Source organism: Marmota flaviventris, chromosome 12, assembly GCF_047511675.1.
Source record: "Marmota flaviventris isolate mMarFla1 chromosome 12, mMarFla1.hap1, whole genome shotgun sequence".
NCBI classification, from domain to species: domain Eukaryota; kingdom Metazoa; phylum Chordata; class Mammalia; order Rodentia; family Sciuridae; genus Marmota; species Marmota flaviventris.
Window position 1 is genome coordinate 87515139 of NC_092509.1, and position 6138 is coordinate 87521276.

General features: G+C 32.4%; 1 long non-coding RNA gene across 1 annotated transcript in view; it reads left to right on the forward strand.

Annotated features, from left to right (window-relative positions):
* The window catches only part of LOC139707842 (uncharacterized), a 262953-nt gene extending 258330 nt beyond the window's left edge, over window positions 1–4623 (forward strand). Inside the window, exon 3 of the long non-coding RNA XR_011709268.1 lies at window positions 4544–4623. This is a non-coding gene — a long non-coding RNA (uncharacterized lncRNA). The remainder of the gene's footprint in view (window positions 1–4543) is intronic.
* Window positions 4624–6138: the final 1515 nt, after the last annotated feature.

Below are 6138 nucleotides of genomic sequence, written 5' to 3' on the forward strand. Positions count from 1 at the left end.
CTGGCATTCTTTAAATCATGCTATTCTCAGCTTTTTTCATTTTGTTAACTTTTCACTGGTCAAAACAAACTTCTAAGTAACACATTTGAATCAACGTGACATTTCTCTGAGTCGCAATCAGAACAGACAGGTATTCCATTTGAAAATTTAATTATAGAAGTTCATATACATTCATTTACAAGACAACTGTTGTTCATATGAAATTCAGTGAATGTAAATATCAAAATATAGATTTAATGTCTATACATTTAGTATTCACCTTTGGTTTTTTAATTTGTAGAAAAGATCATTTTGTTTTCCTTTGCTCTTTGATTTTTGGGAAGTGGGAGGAAGGCTCTACTTCTAATATACTCAAACAACTATGATGAATGCTTAAGTATTTAAATCATGTTATATATGGGCTAAAATGTTCTACATGGAGTACTATATTCTGAAATTTCTGCAGTTTTTGTAGTATAATAGCACATATTTCCCTATGACTTTTAGCCAGGAATCTTATGAAATTTTATGCCAATCTTTTTTCCTGCCATGTTGATGTTTAAGGTAATTATGATATATTTATTAAAACCAAGGCCATATACTGTTAATTGTAGTCAATGCTTTGTATCCCATGCTTTGGCAAGTTTTTATCTCAATGTGATAAGAGTTCTTTGGTAGTAAAATTCTACCATCATATATTTATGAACCTCAGTGTAAATTAAGCATTTCTGAAAGATTGATGATTTTCAGGGTGGAAAACAAAAGCAAAAACAAAACTCAGAATGTCACAGAAAGTTGGCTTCTCCCTGACTTAATATTTATTAAAGCATCTGCATTTAGTTGCTTTATGGAAATCCCAGGTCTGGGAATGACCCTGGGACTATTGAGAATGACAGAAGAAGAGATGACCTAAAAAGTCAGTGTATTATTCAGAAGGGATTTCATCAATTAGCTTGATTTGTTAATTCATGCACCATTAAGTAATGGTCTTATGATATGCAAAAACTGAATCATTAAACATATTTTGACTTTGTTTTGCTGAGGGGGATAATGAAGTACTAACTCTATAATATATGCATGAAAATATTATATTTTGGAAAACAAGCTGTCATTTTTAAAGATCCTTTTGATAAAATCCCTGCAAAGTCTTTAAGAAACAGGAGTCAGGAAAAAGTTTATTTAATGTTAAAACTTTAAAACAAAAATTGAAATTTCTACTTTGAGTTCAATATAATCACAAACATGACATTTCTCATAAATCCTTCTACACACCAAAATAATTATTTATTTAATATGCACTTCCCATTCCTTTCAAGCTTGTTTTCAAAAATTGAATTTTATGTATCAAAGTTAAAATCCATAATACCATGAGCAGGTGAGGAGATAAACTTTCTGCTTGAATGATTCTTTGCAATGTTCAATACATCCTCATAAAAGATTGCTACATATAGACATTGTTGGGACATATAAATATCACCAGATTTTTGTCTATAGAGGTTCAGTATCCATTATCAGAGCTTTTCCCCAAGTTGAATAATGGCTCCCCAAAGGTGTCTAGGTCTTAGTGCTTGAAAAATGTGAATATGTTTTTTCCATGACAATAAGGAGTTGTTTACCCTGATGGACCCATTTTAACTAGCTGGAATCCTTTAAGAGGAATGGCAAGAGGATTAAAGTGAATAGTAGGGTGTGTGAGAATGGAGGCAAGAGATTAAAGTGACTGTGAGGAGGGGCCAAGGTCCAAGAGGGCAGTCTCTAGATGCTGAAAGGGGCTAGGAACAGATTTTTTCTTCTAACCCCTCAGAAGCAACCAGCCCTGCCAATGCTTGATTTAGCCCACTGAGACTTATTTTGGACTCTTCCTCGGGTCCCCAAACTAATAAACTTGTGTTGTTTTAAGCTACTAAATTTGTGATAGGTCATTATAGCAGCAATAGGAATCCAATACATCCAGGTAACTCCAGTCTTTAAACTCCTGCTTAAAATAAGATAGGACTATAACAAAATAGTTATAAATTTTGAGACAAAAGCAGTGAGTGCTTAAGTGTGGCTACTTCATACTGGACAGTAAGCCTGACCTCTTTGAACCCCTTTACTACAGAAATGGAGGAATACCTATCTCACAAGGCTACGATGTCAGACGAAGGGGAGATCAGTGCAAGTCAGTGCAACTTATATAGCATTATTTATATATGATTATTTTATTTTCTTTCTGCTTATTTAATGTTCACAGAACCCTGACTCAGACAATAATAAGGGATACCTTAGATCAATCATGCTTTTCTGCAAGGATATGAAATTTATACTAAAAGTTTATAGAGTGCTTACATTGTGTAAGAGATCATGATAGGTAACAGAGGAATAGAAAATATTTATCAGTGATTATGAAATGGATAATTGTGGAAAATTAACATGATGAAGATGTGTAAAATGAATTGGAAGAATGTAAGAAAAAAGGCAGGGGGGAGATAAGAAACATATTGTAAGTATGTAGAGTTTTTATTTATCAATGAAACTAATTAAATAAGAATTGGTAGAATTAGAGGTAGTTCCTTTTTTACATTTTTGGCTTATGATTAAGTAAATACTTATGAACCGTATGTTTATATTTGGAACTATTAGAGTTTGGAACTGAACTCTGCAGTCAATTTTTTAGTTTAAAAAAGTGTGCCAGTTCTTTGTTTTTGATTGTAATAAAAAATTTAAGAACTTTTTTTTTTAAAGTGTGGTTCAGTAGTTCAAGGCAAGAGAACACGGGTTAAGCAAGGGTGATTACAGAGGGATGAAAAAATAAACCACAGTCCTGGGGTGTCCCTTTGTCTTGTGGGGGGGCGGTCAAAGGAACAGATGTCTAACCCAGTGCTCTGAGCAAATGCTGTTTCCACTTGTGATCAGAGCAATATCAAAGGAAAAGCTGAGAAAGTAAACATGTAAAAGAAAGATTTGAGATGCACAGATTGTTTAGACACTATTTGACTAGTTTTCCTGTCAGAGGTTGCACCATTGTTATAGCTATTCAGAGACAATAAAGTCCTTTTAAATCTATATAAAACATCTCCATTAACATAAAAATTACTTCTATTTATACTTCATTAAGAAAGGTAGGAAAAAAATAATAAGAGATTGATTCTCATACATGGTGCTTGCATAATTTAAGTAAAAGCAAAACATTTTACTATATGCAACTTCTAGGGAATGCTATTTTAAAAATTGATATGATATCTACATGAGGATTTCATGAGTGATTTTGGGAAAAATTATTAAAATAATGGAGTATTTGAACTAATACTAGCTAATGTACATTGAGTGTATGTATCAGAAACTTATCAACCATTATTTCCTGGGTTATTGTTCTATGAGAAGATAAGATTTTTATGCCTATTTTTCATATGAGTTTAAATAACTTTCTAAAGATTATATATAAGTTGGAAGTGGTAGGGTTGGAGCATGGCCTGTGGTGGGGGTTGGTAGTTAAGTGATGTTGAGTGTTCACCTCTTAGATTTAGTTTAACAAAGGAAATGGAACAGAAAAATAGAATGGAGAACTATGTGATAAATATTTAAATATTGCAGTAACTTCTGAACGCAGAGCAACAACTAACTTTTAAGAATAAAAGAAGAATTGGGGTAGCACAATCTTAGAGAAAGGCTAATGCTGCAGAGTAGTGTGGAAACTGTTTTCTTTTTTTGGGGGGTGGGGTACCAGAGATTGAACTCAGTGGCGTTCGACCAGTATGCCACATCCCCAACCCTATTTTGTATTTTATTTAGAGACAGGGTCTCATTGAGTTACTTTGAGCCTTGTTAAGTTGCTGAGACTGGCTTTGAACTTGCAATCCTCCTGCCTCAGCCTTCTGAGCCGCTGCTGCTATAATAGTCCTGCACCACTGCACTTGGTGGTGTGGAATATTTTTAGGAATACTATTCAGAGAATTCTTGGAAAAAGACAGCATGATAAAGAGGGTGGATAACAGAGAGGAATGACAAAGAATAAGAAGTGATAAAATGCTGAGGAATTTGCTAAGGTAATCTGTGGGAAAATAAACAAGACCTACAGAATAAATTCAGATGAACAGGACAGATCTTTGCTCTGATAATTAATCCATCTTACGTTTCTATTCAAATTATAAGGGGCAAAGAAGGAATACTAATTATTTTTTACAACTGTCTCCAGAGATTTATAAAATAGTTACATAGGCAGGTTTAATTTGGGATTAAATAATTAAAAATTTAAATTTCTTTTATAAACAAAAGAAATTATTTTTTCTTGATTCTGCTTTCCCTCAAGTTACTGCTGTATGAGGTGCAATTTATAAAGCAATGAGCCTGAGTCTTGAATGGTTCATAAATTATTTCTGAGAGCAATTCTAAAGAAGTTTGAAATGTTTTGAGCAATGGCAATGCTACTGAAATGTTTCTGATCTCCCAAAGTGGCTGCTTGGAAATACAGTGCTCATTTGGATATATAATTCTAAGTACGCTTGTTGACAAATCAATCCACATTACTTTCTAGTCACACCACATGATTATACGTCCTAAATGTACTTTCTTTATGTTTTCTTAGAATACCAAGTTACTGAGAGTCGAAGAAACATCTGCCTCACTAAAGAGAAATATTTAGAAGCTTAACAAGATTTCTGATGTGAGTATAAATGTCTGTTCTCATGTTTTAAAAGTAAAGTAACATTTTACATTTTAGTGGTTTCATATACCTAAATTAATTAATGAGAATTAAATTTGCCTTTTTAAAGTGTTTTTAATTTCTTCTTTTTAGTGGGAGTTAAATTTAAAGAGCATGATAGAAATTACTGAAGTTAACAACATTCTCCATACCAAAGTGTTAGCTTCTCTTTTGAATGGAAGAAAATAATGTTTCACTCAACATTTTCATAATATGTACTATCAATTGATTCTGACAAGTTTCCTCTTCTATAGCTAAATATTCTAATAGCAGGGATTTAAATAAGCATTTAATTGTCTTTCCCCCATTGTTCAAATATCTACATTGCCAATTTGTATACACACCATGTGTTTATTCTTATGAGCTATGTATTCCTTTCTTTACTATTTGGTAATGAACTCAGTATTCAACACAAAAATATGTAAGGCAAGGTAGTAATCATGGGAAATAGTAATAACGCTAAATAGTGTAATTTTTAGGAGTATATTTCAACTGGAATCTATGTATTCCTTTGGCAAAAAATATTTTTTTTGACTTTTTTTTCAGCCCAACAGAATATTGCAGTCTGTGTAGGAATTTTGACGTGGTAAGAAGGGCAATGTTCTGTCTATTGTAGCATTTTGAAAATCCACAATAGATAGAAGGTGATCAGGTTTTCCTTGTCTTTCTGGGCATTAACTCCTAAACTGAAAAGAATGTGCAAAAATTCAGGCTGTATGTATCTAAATTGAAATGCTTGATTATATCCAAATGCATTTTATACGTAGCATATACTCTCTTTCACTGTTTATAAGGGAATGGTTCTATTTATTTTATATTATGAAATTATTTAAGCCATTACATAAAGTTTATTTAATTCTTTAGCCAGATTGAAATTTCAACTATGGATAATTTGTCCTATTACATTACCTGAAATGGTAAAGTAAAAAGGCAAATGGAATTCCCACCAAGCCAATCATCTTTTTTCCTTAACAAATAATAATATTTTTTTCATTTATTTTCATCATAACCAGGTATCTCCTTTTGTACCAAAATTTTGCTTACATATACTTTAACTTTTCAACCTGTAAAATTTATTTTGGTAGAATGGAGAAGGGAAAAGGTAATTAAAACTATTCACTTTTTTTTTTTTTGCAAGAATTAGTAAAATATCTGGCACAATGCTTAGTGATGTTCAATCATGTAACTTTTTTGACAGGCTGAATGGGTTTCTCTTAATTTGTAGATTATTGCTGAAAGAACTCTCTTTTCAACATTATAAAGAAGGCAGGAAGTCATCAAATAAGTGCTCTGCCGGGAATCAGACAGTAGAAAGTCTCCCATTGAATTTATCATTCTTTGACTGCTTGAGCCTTTTAATCCTCTGATTAGTGGTGCTTAGGCTTGACTTATAGACTGGCTACAGGAAATTCAGAAATGTCATACATACATTAATTTTCAATCAATTGGTTTTTAGGCAGTATGCTATACGTGGCAGG